Here is a 17,384-nt window from a genome sequence, read left to right as displayed (position 1 = left end):
GCTGAGCTGCCACAAGGCCTTTCTATCCAAGAGAAGTCGCCTTGCAGTCAAAGGTACTTCCACTCTCTCTTTTCCTGGGGAGGCTGACTACAGTGCTTTAGTTGACCAGATCACCCGCCTCGCACCCATATACACGAGTTTGACTAAGAAATGTTAGGAAGTCACCGGGGTCTAAATTTGATGCTGATAGTGGACCCCATCGTGCAGTCCACTGAATGTCGGTTCAGGAGTAAATTAACAGAAAAATCGGAGTAAATGGCATTTTTGTAGTAGATTTGGCTTTTAATTTTTTATTTTGTTTCTGTGGGAATCATGATATTAAGAGCCCTTGTTAACTATTAGCTTCCTGCATTCTCAATTTGAATTCGGAAATAAAATCTTTATGGAAACTTTCTTACGCTAGTATGTAACGTCCTAAATGTTTTATGATAAATTTTTTTTTTCTAAAGCCGAATTAAAGAAGTTAGATTGACTAATTTTGTAAAGTCAGGTTTTTTAAGCGCTTACATGATCAGGGTATGAGTTTAAAGGAAATTGAGCGGATTAGAGAAGTAGATCTAAAAATGGTTAAAAAAATTTAGTAAATATACTCCGATTGGAGGAAATTTTAAACGCTTGTGAGCTCCCTGCAAAATATCTTTCCACCTACTACCCTTCCAAAAAGCTTAAACCGATTCATGTGGAAGCTCAGCGGTGCCTCTTTTCAGCCACTGCTTTCCATTAATTCATTCCAAGAGGGGATGTGAGTGGCGAAAGAGCCAAGAATGTTACGAGTGTCCAGATCCTGAGTCAGTTTAGCACGCGGTGCCCCTTAATCTGACCGAAGCCTTCGCTGAAGTAGCCTTGATTCCAATTAAGGCATTCCTTTATACCCTCTCCAGTTCTTTGACTAGCATAGACTTCATTAGTCAATCACACAAGGCGAAGACACCATAAAACATCATGGGTTTCATTGTGGTTTCATGCAGCCAGAAAATCACCTTAGGAGAGTAACCCCATCTCTTAATGTTGAAACTTGGCAAAGTCAATAGTCATGTCATATATAAGACCAATATTAATCAGACCATGGACACCTGGACCTTATTTGTAACATTGAAGATTCTGGATAAAAACTTAGTAAACTATGTGTATATCGATGGCTGAGTGGAAGATCGACCTATCTTAGCAGCCAGTTCGAAAACGCTCTATCTCAAAAAACTTTTCAAGAACGCCCTATTTCAGAATTTAATTGAAAAACAACCTATCTCAAGATTCGGTTCAAAAACGTCCTATCTCACTTCAAAATGTATTGAAAATATGCTGATATAGGGCGTTTTTGAATCGGCAGCTGAGATAGGGCGTTTTTGAAACGAATTCTGAAATAGGGTGTTCTTGAAAAGTTTTTTGAGATAGAGCGTTTTCGAACTGACTGCCGAGATAGGTCGATCTTGCACTCAGCCATCGATATGTGCCGTCCGATTCTGTGCACTTGATAAATACAATTTTTTTGTAATTTGTAAATTTTTTATTATTTATCAAGAATTGGAATTCTGGCACAGAAATCAAAAACCTCTTTTCTTGATAAATTATCAATATTGAAAATGCTATTGACAACCGTTTAGAAATTGAAATTTCATTTGAAAATTATAAATTTTGTATATTAAAAAATTTGCTTCTATCATTTAAATACTGCACGTGCCGGCATTTGAACCTGCGACACACAGAATTTATAGCCGACATCTCTACCTACTCAGCTAAGGCAGTCAAAAGCTTTTTTGCTTTTAAATTCATATTTTTCATATGTGACAATGAAATCCGTTCCACTCATGTGAAAATCAGTCACCCTCATGTGGAAATCGTAGAGCTTTTTATTTTATAAATAGGTTTATTCGCGTACACAAAAATCCAGCAAAGTAGGGGAAATTGAGAGACCAAATTGACATTTAATTCTGATGAAAAGCTGCTGGTTTCTGCTGGAAAAATTTTGCCAGCCATTTGCCAGCAAGAAAAACAGCTGATCAAAGTCATCCGTTTTCAATTTGTGAAAATATGAAAATTTATTTTGGATTTAGATTTATTATTATTATTTTTAAGTTTGAAATAACTTATTAGAATTGCAAATGTATCGGAAGAAAGGAAATACTCATTTACTCACGTTTGATTAGCAAATTGCTTTAGGAAAACATTTAATTTATATTCTTTTCATGTTTTCTGTTTTATGCTTTTGTATGTAGATAAAATTTCGATCAGCTGTACTAAAAACTTGCAAGTTTTTGCTAGTTTTGCTAACATTTCTCTCTTTACGAGAGAACAGATAAAAATTCATTAGAATTTTGATGGTGAGACACAAAAAAACACATTTAGTTGACGTAATGAAACTCTTTTCTCGGTGTATTTTATGACACTCTTGGTACATTAAAAGCTTTAGCACTAGAAAACTAATTAGATACGATACTAATTAAATACGAGGCTCCACAAGATCAGGTGTTAAAAAATAAAAAAATTTAATATTTTAGGCAAAAAATATTTTTTTTCTTCATACATTTATTTTTACCGGCAAAACTGTTGATTATATAGAAAAACGTTATATGAACAGATTAAAGGAATTGTAATTTTTAATTTTTTTTAATTTGTTTGAGCAAAATCGGAGTAGTGGTTCTCGAGTTATGTCAAAAAAAAAGACCACCAAAGGTGACAATTTTCCCTACACGATAGTTACTAACTTCAAATCGATATATCTCGATTCCTAGACGTGACCCAGCGAAACGCCGGGACACGTATAACTTCTTTTTTACCGATATAACTTTCCCCGGTAGTTTGAACCCTTCCCGATCACTGACCCCTACCATTTGTCTCACAGTGTTATCTATTAAAGGATAACTGTATATATAATATAATATATACTAGGGTGCCCATCGAAAATGATTTTTTTTGGAAATTTCAAGAGGGTACCCCCTAATTTTATTCGTTTTTCTGAGAAATATTATTGGCTATTTTTATAGATTTTTTAAAGGCCGCGACCTGTCGATTTAGTTCAGAAAATACGATTTTGTAGATTTATGAGTTTTTGAATGACTATTTCAAAGATCGAATATGACCTGAGAAGAGGATATATAGGCCTTTAAAATGGTTTGTAATAATCTATTGTCGGACTTGGCTTGTTGAGATTTTTTTTAACGGATAAAATATAAAGAAAAACAATTTCCTCTTAATCTCTTAAATTTTGACCATCGATAATTTCCACAATTTAAAAATGTGTAGTACTATCTAAAATTAAATCTAGTTTTAAATAAACTGATAGCTCATTTATTGCAATCGCATAAAAATTGTCGAAGTTAGGCGACTTTTCTTGAAATTATATTTTTTTTACCGGAATTTCAGATTCTTTGAGCAGTGTGGCTAAGGAATTCATTAACATTTATTCAAAATTGATATATACAATCGCTCTTTAGCAAAGGAGTGGTTTTTCGGTAAATTTTGCGAAAATAGGGGTGGCAACGCCCACTTAAATCATATATGTGTATCTCAAAAACTATTTTACCGATCTTAACCAATATATATGAAATACACATTGTGCTTACGCTCTTAAGCGTCATATTGAAAATTTTTGAAATCGGTTAAAAACAATGGGCTCCACCAACGTAACGGTAATTTCAAAAACTTAAAGCTAGCAATATTTTAGGCGAAATAATTAAGAGAAATATGGTTTCTTTATTTTACCCGATAAAAAATCCCAATAAGCCAAGTCCGAAAATCGATTATTATATACTATTCGATCTTTGAAACCGAATCAAAAATAGTCATTCAAAAACTCATAAATCTACAAAATCGTATTTTCTGACCTAAATCGACCTCTAAATAACATTTAAAAAATCATAAAAACAAATGAAATAAGGGGGTAGGGTTTTTGAAATTAAAAAAAAAAAAAACAATTTCGATGGACAGCCTAATACATACATATATATATTTTTAATATATCCTATAAATCCTGAAATATTATATAATCATTTGTTTAAACTAATCAGTAATAATTTGTTTCCATTTAATTCAGTATCGACAATCCGATATTTCAAAAGCTAGGTAGAAAAAATTATTCATGGATATTTTTGGGATATATTTAGGACGCTGATTTCCAATATACCAGGGGTGGGCAAGGCCGAGGCCGAAGAGAGCCACATGTAAGTTCTAAATGCTACAAAGTGCCACAAAAAAAACAACAAAAGCAAAAATTTTGTTTTTAAATAAAATTATTATTGGAAATGAAAAACATTATTATTATTTTATTTGATTATTATTCTAATGTACGTAAGATAGATACTAAAGAAAATTGAAAAGAGCACCTTGGCCAAATTTTCAAAATCTGGTTTTACGTCAGTTAAAGTTATTCGTAACAGTTCTGTTAAATGTTGGTTAGTCAATAGGTACGTTAGTTTAAAATCTCCAGTAAAAAATGTCCGACAGCAAAATTCCGGCGAAATGTCATCTGCTCTCTCACAAAAGAAAAATATTCAAAATAGTACGCGAACAGCTGATAGAAATTTTGTTTGTTTCCGAAGTCTTATCCTAACACTAACGAATTACTTACTTACAAGTTTAATTATTCGCATTTTACTATTTTATCTTCCAAACCATTAAATTCAATTTATAGATTTGCGTAAATTCCAACCAGCTGTTTTCGATCAGATGTTTTCTTGTTGGCAAATTTCTGTTGGCTAAAATTTTTCCAGCAGAAACTAGCAGCTTTCCCTCAAAATGAAATGTCATTTTGCTCTCTCAATTTCCCCTACTTTGGGAGTTTTTGCGTACGCGAACACAAAAAGCCGATAGTTCTTATAACTTTCAATAATTATCAGGTACGCGAATGCAAAATTGTGAACGGTATTTTGACTTTACGAAATTTACGCTACGCGCACACTGCAGCCGGCATCGGCCGAATTGTGCTCGGCCGATATCGGCTATATGCGGGCGATATGAATAAACCAGGGACCGTAAATAACAGTTACTGTTTTTCAACAGCTAAACTTGGCCAGATATTTTTAAGTCGAAAATAAAAGTCCTTTCCTAATAAAACCAAACCGCTTATCCAAATTAAACAAGTTTGGTATCAACTGAAAGAGGACTAAAATAGCTTTAAAACTGAAATATTTAAACCAGGAAAGCCAGCTATTGAAAAATATTTAAATAAAAAATGTTTTTTAGTTACCATAGAACAAACCTTGGGTCAGGTAAATGCATTTCTTTTGTATTTAAATTATAAAAAATAAAAACATAAATAGAAGTGGTAGCCTTCGATCGTCATTTATGTTTAAAAGCTATTTAAGTCCTCTTTCATTTGGTACCAAATTTGTTNAACCAAACCGCTTATCCAAATTAAACAAGTTTGGTATCAACTGAAAGAGGACTAAAATAGCTTTAAAACTGAAATATTTAAACCAGGAAAGCCAGCTATTGAAAAATATTTAAATAAAAAATGTTTTTTAGTTACCATAGAACAAACCTTGGGTCAGGTAAATGCATTTCTTTTGTATTTAAATTATAAAAAATAAAAACATAAATAGAAGTGGTAGCCTTCGATCGTCATTTATGTTTAAAAGCTATTTAAGTCCTCTTTCATTTGGTACCAAATTTGTTTAATTTGGATAAGCGGTTTGTTTACTATCCGGAAAGACTTTTATTTCGAACTTAAAAAATATCGGGCCAAATTTGACTGTTGGAAAAAAATAAGTGCTATTTACGGTCTCTGGAATAAACACTTGTGATTATATGAGCGGTCTCACTTACTAACCCATAACCGAACCGAAATCGGCCTTTGACGTCCGTCAGTGACGATAAATTCAAACATGTTTGTTTTTCTCGTCCGATGTCAGGTGAAAAGTACTAAAATGGACTGCGAAAAATTAACTTATTGGCTGCAAAACAAAAAAATTACATATAAGTTCACATGTTTAGAGTAAGTCTATTCAAATTTATCAAAATATTTCACTGCTTACAAAATTGAAATGAAAGCTAGATTTGTGCGTACAAATACGGTCGGCAAATAATCTGGTTAAGTGTGCGCATCAGTTCGGACGGTCAAATGGTTCGGCCGAAATCGGTCAGTCTATCGGATGCAATGTGCGCCTAGCGTTATACGTTGTACTAAAAATTTAAAATATACGGCACGCAGCTGTTTTCAACACCGGATATTCTAAATCTGGTACTTGTTGCCGGAATTCAAGCAATGGCAAAGCTTTCTGTTGCATTTTCAGTGCCTTATCTTCTTTTAATTCAAAAAACTCCAACTCCATTTAAATAATTTCAAATCGGCAAATATTTTTTCAAAATCTGCTTTTAAATCATGTACAATATTTTTTCTAGCCATGGAAAATGATGAAATATTATTTTTTTGAGATCATGAATAAAAAGACGTAGTTTAGTTTCAAAACATAAAATAGTTTGCGACAAATCAAAAACATTTTTATTCTCCCCTTGTAGAGACAAATTCAAGTTTTGCAAATGTTGCATCATATCGATAAAGAACTTTAAGTCAGAAAGCCAATTTCCATTCTCCAATTGCGGGCAATGTTCCGATCTCAATTTGCGTATGTGTATATAAAATGAATTAAATAAAAAAATCACAATGGAAAAAAATGTCCAGCAAAGAAAAAAAATGTGTATTAGTAAAAGGAATCAAAATGTTCTAATCAAAGAGAAAGTAAAAAGAGCCGCACTTTGCTAAGCAAAGAAGCGAATTTGACTGAAAGAGCCGCGATTGCCCACCGTTGCAATATACGAGTACTATTCCTTTTTTTCAGACTAGTCATTGTTTTATAATTATTGCGAATTTTACGAAATTTTCGGTTGCCCTAAAATTCGCTATATTTTGAAAGATTTATTTGTGAAAACAAATATGGTAGCTTTGAGCTCGCACAAATGGGAAAAACACAGTGTGATATGTGTGAATGACAAAGACAATTTTTAGTTTTAGAAATGCAATAGAATATAAATTATTTATTCCAATTAAAACTTGCGTGTATGATTTTACAAATTATGGCCAATTTGCGTTGGAAAAATTGCCTTGATGACGGCAAAAACGAGCCACTGACGATGAAGATGCCGATGGCGACTGCTTGGATGGACGGTGAAGGTGAACGCGACGAGACTGCATACGGTTGATGGACGAGGACGATATAAATATGATGGACGATGACGATGAAAATGTCCGCACAGTTGATAGACGATGAATATAACCACGAAAATATGCACATTTAATGGACGATGACGATGAAAATGTCCGCACAGTTGATAGACGATGAATATAACCACGAAAATATGCACATTTAATGGACGATGACGATGAAAATGTCCGCACAGTTGATAGACGATGAATATAACCACGAAAATATGCACATTTAATGGACGATGACGATAAAAGTACGTACACTTGATGGCCAAAGACGATGACACCGAAAAACGGAGACTTTGACCACTTTTGGCTCAGTTATGTTTGCAGGAGCCTTAACTTTTTACATTTCAAATTGGTGCCTTTGCACCCGCTGCTTTCTCGGCGAAAATTTGGAATGATGTGAAAAACTGTGAACGGGATCTTATTTGTATGTGCCGGTTTTTGATCTCCTTCTCTCCTTCCATCCTTCGTCAAATATCAGACCACCGACAGGGTTGCACTTTGAGATCAGTGTTGTGCAACGCCATCCCACCCACCAGTGAGTCATTAGGGGGACTCACTAAAATTCAAAGCGGCTAGCTTGCTGGCTGGCCGACGTATCTTACCGGAATTGGTACTGACTTCTGCGCTCCTAAATTGGCCATCTTTAGCGACGAACTCCTCGGTTATTCTACCTCGCTCCCACTGGCTTCTCGGTTGTGCGGAATCGCATACTATGACCAATTGTCCCGGTTGCAGTGGTGTGACCTCAGTTTGCCATTTAGAGCGTCGAAGAAGTTGTGGCAAGTATTCGACTGTCCACCTCTTCCACAGTCGGTCCTTTAAATTTTGAGCTACGCGCCACTGCTTCCGGAGACACACTCTTTCTTCTTCTAGACTAGGCGTTTGAGTTGAATTAAGACATCCCGTCAAGAAATGGTTTGGTGTTAATGGCTCATCATCCTGCGGCGATATGGCCAATTCGGTTAACGGCCGGCTATTTATTATATTTTCGGCTTCTATAAGGGTGCTTCGGAACGTTTCTAACCGTGGTGCCTCTTGCTGCAAAACGTGTTGTAATAGTCGCTTGACGCACTGTACGAGGCGCTCCCAGAAACCGCCTGCTGATGGGCTCGCAGGGCAGTTGAATACCCACTGAATTTTGCGTCTTGCCATTTCGCCATCTATGCGGTTGAAGTCAAACAAACGTTCATTTTTCAGCTCTTTCTGGGCCCCCACAAAGTTGGTCCCGTTATCACTTCTAATTGTGATGGGGACTCCTCGACGGTTTATGAAGTTACGCCGGCACAGGATAAACGCGTCAGTTGAAAGCTCATCAGCGATCTCTAAATGCACCGCTCGTGTCGTCAAGCAGGTGAACAACGCAACACATCGCTTTTCTCGTCTTCGTCCAATTGTTACATAAAACGGACCTCAATAGTCGACTCCGGCGTACGATAACGGACGAACGTATGGCGTTAAGCGATCTAATGGCAACTGGCCAATAAGCGGAATCGCTGGTTTAGCTTTGTTGTAAGCGCATACCGGACACTCCCTTTTCGTTGACTTAAGTAGTGAGCGCGCACGCGGTACCCAAAACCTTTGTCTCATTTCATTGATGGTTAGGCAATAAGTTTGATGGTGAAGTTGACAGTGATACTGCTTCATAATAAGTCGTGTAACATGATGGTTTTGAGGTAAAATAACCGGGCGTCGAGCTGTAATAGGCAGGCAGTACGCGGAATCGATTCTGCCGTTGACTTTTAGCAGACAATCGCTATCTAAGAACGCTGTCAGCTGGTATATCGCACTCGATTTCGAAAGAGACGTTTTCCGCTTAATGGCGTTGATCTCTTCAGCAAAAGAGTCGTTCTGAACTTTTCGAAGAACGGTTTTCTCGGCGTTGGCAAGCTCTATGGCATTCAGCTCTCCACTTTGACGAGTACCAGATATAGCATTGTAGAAAAATCGGAAAATCCAGGCCACAACTCTAGTGATTTTTAAAAACATGAGTAATTAGTAAAGTTTAAAGCATACTCGCCAGAATTTGACAGCAATAAGACTCGTCCCACGCATTCTTCCGAAGCGCAATGGTCGGATGTCAGCTCTGGTAACTGCTGTGGCCAGTGCGATGTGTCATGGTAGAGAAACCCCGGTCCCGTGAACCACCTTGATTGTGTTTCGCTCTCAAAGGATGAACAGGCTCGTCTCACCTCGTCAGCGACGTTCAGCGTTGTCGGAATCCACCGCCATTGGTCCGCAGATGGTACGCCTAATATTTCGGTTACGCGATAGGCGACAAACTGCTTGAAATTTCGGTTGGTTGAACGGATCCAGAGTATGACAGTCTTGGAATCCCTCCAAAACGTAGTGTTGTCTACTCGGAAATCATGGCAGCGTTCAAGCGACTCTTTAAGGCAGCAACCCAAGACTGCAGCCTGTAACTCCAAAAGCGGAATCGTCATGCCGTCTTACGCGCAGATACGCCACGGCCGCATATGCGCAGGAACTGGCATCCACGAAAATGTGCAGCTGTATGTCCTCCGCGACTGGTAACATCGCGGAATAGCACGGTGGCACCCAAAAGATGCTTTGCGGACTGTATGCTTCTCCACCACTTGGACCACTGCTCTTCCAACTGATACGGTATCTTTTCGTCCCACTGAACTCGTAGCTTCCACAACGATTGCAACAACAATTTCAAACTTACTGTTACGTTTGCCAGGAGACCAAACGGATCGTACATGGACATGGCTATGCCCAGCAACTCTCGCTTGGTTGGAGATCGCGTACCATCGAGCACATCGCGGCCGATTTTGTGAAATTTGAAATGAAATTCTAACCCGTCGTTGACAGCGTTCCAATACATGCCCAGAACCTTCTCCATCGTTGCTTGACGTTCCATTCTAATAATCTCGTTGTCGGCAGTGAATCCTTGACCATTTAATGTTCGTTCGACAAACTTGTTGTTTGATACAAAATTGCGGAGCTTGAAACCCGCAGCGGCGTTGATTTTGATGGCTTCGTTGGTGACTGCAACTGCTTCGTCGGCGCTATTGAAGCTTACGACTAGATCGTCGACATACGTGCTCTCGATGACTGCACGAGCACCCCTGGGCATAGTAGACTGGAACTTGGCAGCGTTGGTATTTTTAACGTGCTCCGCGCAGCACCGCGAACAAATAGCTCCAAAAATCATTGTTGTCATCTTGTAGGTACGGATCGGTTCTTTCAGCTTTCCATCTCGCCACAGAAATCGTTGCGCATACTGATCGACGTCTCGTATTCGCACTTGTGAGAACATTTCTTGAATATCTCCGGCGACTGCTACAATTCCCTGGCGGAATCTGTGAATTATAGCTACGAGTGACTGCGCTTGCTCCGGACCCTTCAGCAAGACTGAATTTAATGATAAGGCATTTGTGGCGGCAGCTGCGTCAAAAACGATACGGAGTTTTTGCGGCTTATGCGGATTAACGACGCCAAAGTGCGGAAGGTACCATGTCTTCGGTCCTTCGTGTGCGGCTTCGTCTGGCGTTAATTCTCGTGTGTAACCTTTGTCGAGGTATTTCGAAATTTCCCTCCTATAGATTTCGGCGTAATCCGCATCCCTCAACATGCGTGATTCGATGTTTAATACCTACCGAAAAATATTCTTCAACTAGTTTGTTGAGCTGACCCAAAGCGACGGACTTACGATCGTGAAGCACCCTCGGTATGGCTGTGTCAGCTTCACAATGAGGTCCATAGACGACCCAGCCCAACTTTGTATAAATGGCGACTGGTTGTTTAAATCTGGCGGCGACTGTCGTTGTGGGTACGCCTAAATGGCAGTTGTCTAAACCGAGTAGTAAAACAGGCTTGACGTCGACGTAGTGCTGCATTGGTAACTCTTTAGTGTGAGTGTGCTTGAACTTGTTGAATGACTGTTTCGGCAAATTCAGTCCTTTGATTGTATGCAAATTATTTTAGCTGATAATCTTGACGACCACTCACCCCTCTGATATTGCAAGACACATTTCTTGAACTTTCGGTTGTTTGGCTATCGCCATACCACTGCAAAGTTAAGGAACTCTCACGACCTCTTAACCCCAACTGTGTGGCGACGCTCTCTTCCAGTAACGACACGGAAGACCCCTCGTCAAACATGGCATATACATTTATACTGCCATGCGGGCCGGACAACATAACAGGCAATATTTTAAACAAGCTGGCTTCGTCTTCTTGCCTACAGTTTAGGACGCGTCCCCGATCGGAAGTTGGCTCTGACAACATACGGCAATCTTGGTGCAACAGCTGATGATGCATGCGCGTGCAACCATTTATAGCGCATGCTTTACGGCGGCGACAATTGGACAGACCATGCCCCATCTGTAAGCAACCGAAGCATAAGCGGTGTTTTTTCACAACCGACCATTTAGCTGCACAGTCCAGCGACGCAAATTTTCGGCAACTGGTTATGACGTGAGACTGTTTGCAACATAGGCATACGCGCTGCTCCTCACTACTATGTAGAACTCGACGAACTGGACCTCCGCTCGACCCAGACTACCGATTGGCGTTTGTACTTTGTCGCGACAATAGCAACGGTGGTTGGCTAAACCGCAGCGATATGTCAGCGACGCCAGGCATTATGGACACAACTTTGGCCAAGTCACTCAGCCAATCAGCAAAGTTCCCCACAGTAGGAAACGGCGAGATACTGGCGGCATGTTTGCTCCATTCGAATTGCTTTGACGGCGGCAGTTTCGAGATTAGCTGTTCGAGAAGTGTTGGGTTCATGAGGTGGTGCTCACATCTTGCTGATTTGAAGAAGGCTGAAATGTTACGAACCCGGTTAGAAAATTCCAGAACCTGGTCTAGCCGATTGTCGTGGATTGCGGGAAACTGTTGCACCTTTCGTAGTTGCGCACGGATTAATAAATCGTGCCGGCCAAAATTGAACTCCAGCACCTTCATAACTTTAGGCACGTCGTCAGGGTATATTAGCATAGACACAACCGCCCGTTTGGCATTGCCTTGCAGCGCTTTCTGCAATCGCATGAGGTTTTGCCTATTGTTATAGCCGAACTCCGCCGTAGTGTCCACATAATTTGCAAAAACTTAATGGCCAATCTTCCGGACTACCATCGAAGGTTGGCAGAGGATATAGCTTGGCGGCTGAACCCTCTATAAACTGCGATGCATTCGTTGGCAGCAACACTGGCGGCTGTACTACAGGCAATTGTTGTACAGCTTGAGGAAGCTGTGGACGTGGCGGCTGTACCTCGGAAGTTGGTGCGGTGGCATTGGCTGAATCCATTTCCATTCGTTCCCGCAGCACTAAAGTGGCTATCGCATCGCTTCCGGCGTTTATTTGCGTTTGTGTCGCGACACCCTGGGCTCCAATATTAACAACGGTCGCATCTACGTCCGAATCGGAGTTGCTAGCATCGGCATCCGCTGCAACTCGGGTTCCGTTTGCCTGGCTTCTTGTAAACATTTTCGATTTGTCGCAGAATATTCGCGAAGTTACGTTAGCACAACTAAAAAACGCTTTTCAAAAAAACGTACGTGCAGATGTATGTACGTGTGCTATTTCTCACAAAGTCTGCTTAAAACCCAAGTCGCAGAGTCTTTAAGAAAGAAAAACTGTACGTGCTGATTTGCGATGTGGCTTGATAAACTGTATTTCAATACGGCAAACTTCCAGTCTTCTATAAGCAGTAGAATTCCAACTACCGGCTTGTCTGATTTAACGGCCTCTTACTTCCTTACGGCAACGCACACACACGCAAACTGCAACAGAGACAAAGGCAATTTGAAAACTTTTTGTGGATGACAAAGACAATTTTTAGTTTTAGAAATACAATGGAATATGAATTATTTATTACAATTAAAACTTGCGTGTATGATTTTACAAATTATGGCCAATTTGCGTTGGAAAATAGCCTTGATGACGACAAAAACGAGCCTCTGACGATGAAGATGCCGATGGGGACTTCTTTGATGGACGGTGATGGTGAACTCGACGAGACTGCATACGGTTGATGGACGAGGACGAAGTAAATATGATGGACGATGACGATGAAAATGTCCGCACAGTTGATAGACGATGACAATAATCACGAAAATATGCACATTTAATGGACGATGACGATAAAAGTAGTATGACACCGAAAAACGAAGACTTTGACCACTTTTGGCTCAGTTATGTTTGCAGGAGCCTTAACTTTTTACATTTCAAATTGGTGCCTTTGCACCCGCTGCTTTCTCGTCGAAAATTTGGAATGATGTGAAAAACAGTGAACGGGATCTTATTTGTATGTGCCGGTTTTTGATCTCCTTCAATCCTTCGTCAAATATCAGACCACCGACAGGGTTGCACTTTGAGATCAGTGTTGTGCAACGACAATATGCTTTTGGTAACGCCTAAATCGAACAGTTGCCATCATACAATTCCTAGGTACCCGGTGTCTATAGTTACAAGTCTGGCCTTTAATTAGGTAAAGGCCACGTAGCCACGTATAAGATATAATATATGCCTAACGCTATCTCTAGTTTTTTCAGCATGTACAACTCAGGATTGCTTGTAACTTATACTGTCAAGACCCTAATACTAGGGCTTGGAGCCATCAAAAGTTTGCATCTACATATACATAGTATAAAGGAAAGTCGAGATTCTTTGTACGCGGTAATCTCGAAAACTACTGAACGGATTTTGACGAGATTTTCTCCAATATACTTTGCATCGATGGGAGAGTAACATTTTTCATTTAGAATTTTGATAGGGTTGCCACCTGTCTAGAAAAATATTAGACCGCACCGTTCGCTGGATTACAAAAGTTGAGGTGTCAAATGAAAGGGATGGGCCACTAGAAAAGCACAAATGTTTTATTTTTTTTAATAGGGTTGCCACGTGTTGATAAAATTACTATATACAATCATAATAAGCGTAGGCATCAGTTCTGCACCGTCGCAGTCAAACATAAAAACTTGGCTTCTAGATGTGCAATAATGGATTATTTTTCTGGGTAGGGTTGCCATCTAATAAAAAGTAAAAAGATTTTCGCCGTTCGTTGGGTTCCGAAATCAGATATAAAATGAAGGGGCATGGCCTGCGCATGTATAAAAACTTTATTTTTTTTGAGTAGGGTTGCCACCTATTTAAAAATTATTATCTTCTATGCATAGTTTAAAAGAAAGCCGGGATTCCCTGAACACGCTAATCTCAAAAGCTACGGATTTAGACGAGATTTTTTGAGTATAGTCTGTATCGATAGGAATATTATCTTTATTACTTTATATACCTATAAGGTTGCCACCTGTCTAAAATATTATAAGATCCTCACTGTTCGTTGTATTACAAGAGATGAGGTGTCAAATAAAAGGGCTCGGCGTTTAGATGTTCAATAATGTATTACTTTTTGAGTAGGGCTGCCACTTTTTAAAAATTATCAGATCTTCACCGTTTGTTGGACTAGAAGCTGAGGTACCAAGTAAAAGGATATGGTCTCTGCATGTGAAATAAGCTTTTATTTTTGTTTAAGTGGGGTTGCCACTTATTTAAAAATGATGTATGTATAATATGCGGCCGCTGTGGTGTAGTGGTAAGCAGTGCGCGCGTCCACTCCGCACGCCTGACTTTAAGCCCTGGTCAAAGCAACATCGCAAAAAAATGTAGAAAAAAGGGTTGTTCGTAACAGCGGTCGCCCCTTGGCAGGCAATGGCAAACCTCCGAGTGTATTCCTGCCATGAAAAACAGCTTCTCATAAAAATACAATCGCCGTTCGGAGTCGGCGTAAAACTGTAGGTCCCTCCCCTTTCTGTCACAAGATCAAGGCGCCCACCACAAATCGAAGGAGAAGCTCGGCCAAACACTAACATATGAGTAAGCGACAATCTGTTATATTAATACGCGAGGCCATTTATGCAACGTTTCACATAAATTGCAATCTTTTCAATAAGAATATCCAAACAAAAACTTTTAAATTTTAGTACATTTAATAAAGTGCAAATTTTAATTTTCTAAAAACTACGTTGAGTTTTGGATTTTTTTTCTTGACAGTGTAAAGCAGTTCCTTCCTTATAAAGATATTTTTCCAACCTACTTTGAGAGATTTCTCCAACGTTGCGGAGTGCTGCCAGCTTTTCTTTTTATCACATCATGATTTAGCGAACAAAGGTGGTGCGTCCCACAAACTGCTATTTGGGTTTTGGCTATTCTGAAGTAAATGTAAGCAACGCCTCAGAAACTTTAAATGCACTGAAATTCATTAATACTTTCATTAGATTTTCTTTATTAATTCTTTTTATAAATCATATACTTTACATTCTAAAAGTAAACAAATAAAATAAAAATAAACTGTCAAAGAGTAAGTTTTCTTAATATTAAATTTTTCTACAGGAAATGTTTTTCAATTGCTTTATGGTCTGATTATGCATACTTCGCATAACTTCGCACAACCGTTTGTACCAGTGCAATAAAAATGTATCTTAAGAAAATGTGAAGGAAAATCTAAACTAAACAGATCGCTAAGTTTTTAAACGTTCTGCTAATTTCTGGGTAATGGAATATATTCAAAGTACATACAAAGATCATACGAAATTACAGTTTGAAGGTTATGCGAAGTTATGCGAAGTATGTATAATCAGACCGTAAAGCAATTGAAAAACATTTCCTGTAGAAAAATTTAATATTAAGAAAATTTACTCTTTGACAGTTTATTTTTATTTTATTTTATGTTTACTTTTAAATGTGTTAAAATGTTTCACCACCGCCGGAAATGCGAAATCCTGTATTCTCTCATTCTTGTTAATTTTTGCTCATAAAATTAAAAAACAACAAAAATTATGTCGAGCAAAAATTAAACTACTCCAAAACGCGAATATGTGGAAACCTCAGACCTTGTGTGGTAGAAGTGGTAGATGCTCAAAAAAGTGGTAGTTCTACCACAATGTGGTAGAAGTCCGATCACTGACATATAACTATATGTATGTATGAACACACTTACATACATATATACACAAATATACATTGTAACGTTGATTTTAGCGTTTACCAAAAAAAAAAAGAAATCGTTTCTGTAGTTCAGTTTTTTATCGTTTAGGTAATTACACTGTGCAACAGCATTTTTGGGGGCGCAATAATTCCAACGCAGGATGAAAGGCCTAGACCCTAAGAAAAACCTCAAAATCGTTTTGCATTCTTTGGTCAAATTTCGTTGCTATGGCCTTTTAAATTTGCAATATTTTGTCAAGTGTCTTTAGAAGAAACGAAAAAAGGGTTAAAATACATATCGGAGAGAAATATGTTATCCGGAACATGTAGGTAAAATTTTACGAGAAATAATTTTTTAGAATGTTTTAACCCGTTATCTCCCTAAAAGGGTCGTTAGGCCCTTCTTTAGAAAGTCCAAATAAAATGGCATTTTGAAGGTCGCTAGAGGGTTAAAATAATCTAGAGAATTATTTGCCATTAAATTTCACTAGGGGTCCTCTTAGACAAAATCTTTGTACAAAGAATGTGGAAGTCCACAGAAAATAAAAAGTCATATATATATATGAAATATGGGCAATTCTCAATTAGCTCGAACTTTCGCATTACTCGACAGTTTTTATTCGGACACATAATTTTCGCTGATTTATTAACCTGAATCAGGTAACAGGTGTAGGTGTAGATTATGTAAATTCAAAAAGGGACCACCACATATTTTCTAGCCAAGTATGCATATAATTTCGAAATAAAATTGGGAAATTTTCACAAATAGAAGTGTGACTCTCCGGTTATTTTTTTTATTTTTACGTTGCAAAATTTGGTGCGTTGATTGCTCTTGTTTGAGTTTATAATGAACTGGTAGTATTTGAAAATGAGCATCGAATACAATCCGTTAGAAGTATGTGCTTGCAGAAGAAACGAAGTTATTAAGAGTCAAAGTGGCGTGACTCCTTTTTTGAAATTCTGATACTCGTGGCTTTTATAGTATACTGTGGCTGTGCGTACCTAAAACTGTTATCGGACAACTTGTATAGTGTTCTGGAGCATAAAGGGACTCGAATCTAAACGTCGCAGGAGCATGCGCTCTCATTAGAAGATAGTTCAAAAAAAAAACTTATTTAAAAGGTTACAATACGTGCACCAAAGTAAAAATGCACATTTTTTATTAGCACATCGTCTTCAATTGGAAAATTTTGCAAACTACGTGTGTGCTCTATTGTACAATATACTATTGCGCTATGATCCTCGTACACCACTTCTTTATTTGTTCATTAAAAGGTTACA

The 17,384-nt window shown here is 38.4% G+C and overlaps 1 protein-coding gene across 6 annotated transcripts in view; it reads left to right on the top strand.

The window, feature by feature from the left end:
• Nucleotides 1-17,384, top strand: part of Asator (tau-tubulin kinase asator) — a 328,905-nt gene that overhangs the window by 218,041 nt on the left and 93,480 nt on the right. The gene's annotated exons all lie outside the window — the stretch shown is intronic.

The sequence above is a fragment of the Rhagoletis zephyria genome, unplaced genomic scaffold (assembly GCF_001687245.7).
Source record: "Rhagoletis zephyria isolate East Lansing unplaced genomic scaffold, Rhagoletis_zephyria_1.1 Rzeph_scaffold_00050, whole genome shotgun sequence".
Classification (NCBI taxonomy): domain Eukaryota; kingdom Metazoa; phylum Arthropoda; class Insecta; order Diptera; family Tephritidae; genus Rhagoletis; species Rhagoletis zephyria.
Note: the sequence above shows the minus strand (reverse complement) of the source record. Positions and strands in the feature narration are given on the sequence as shown.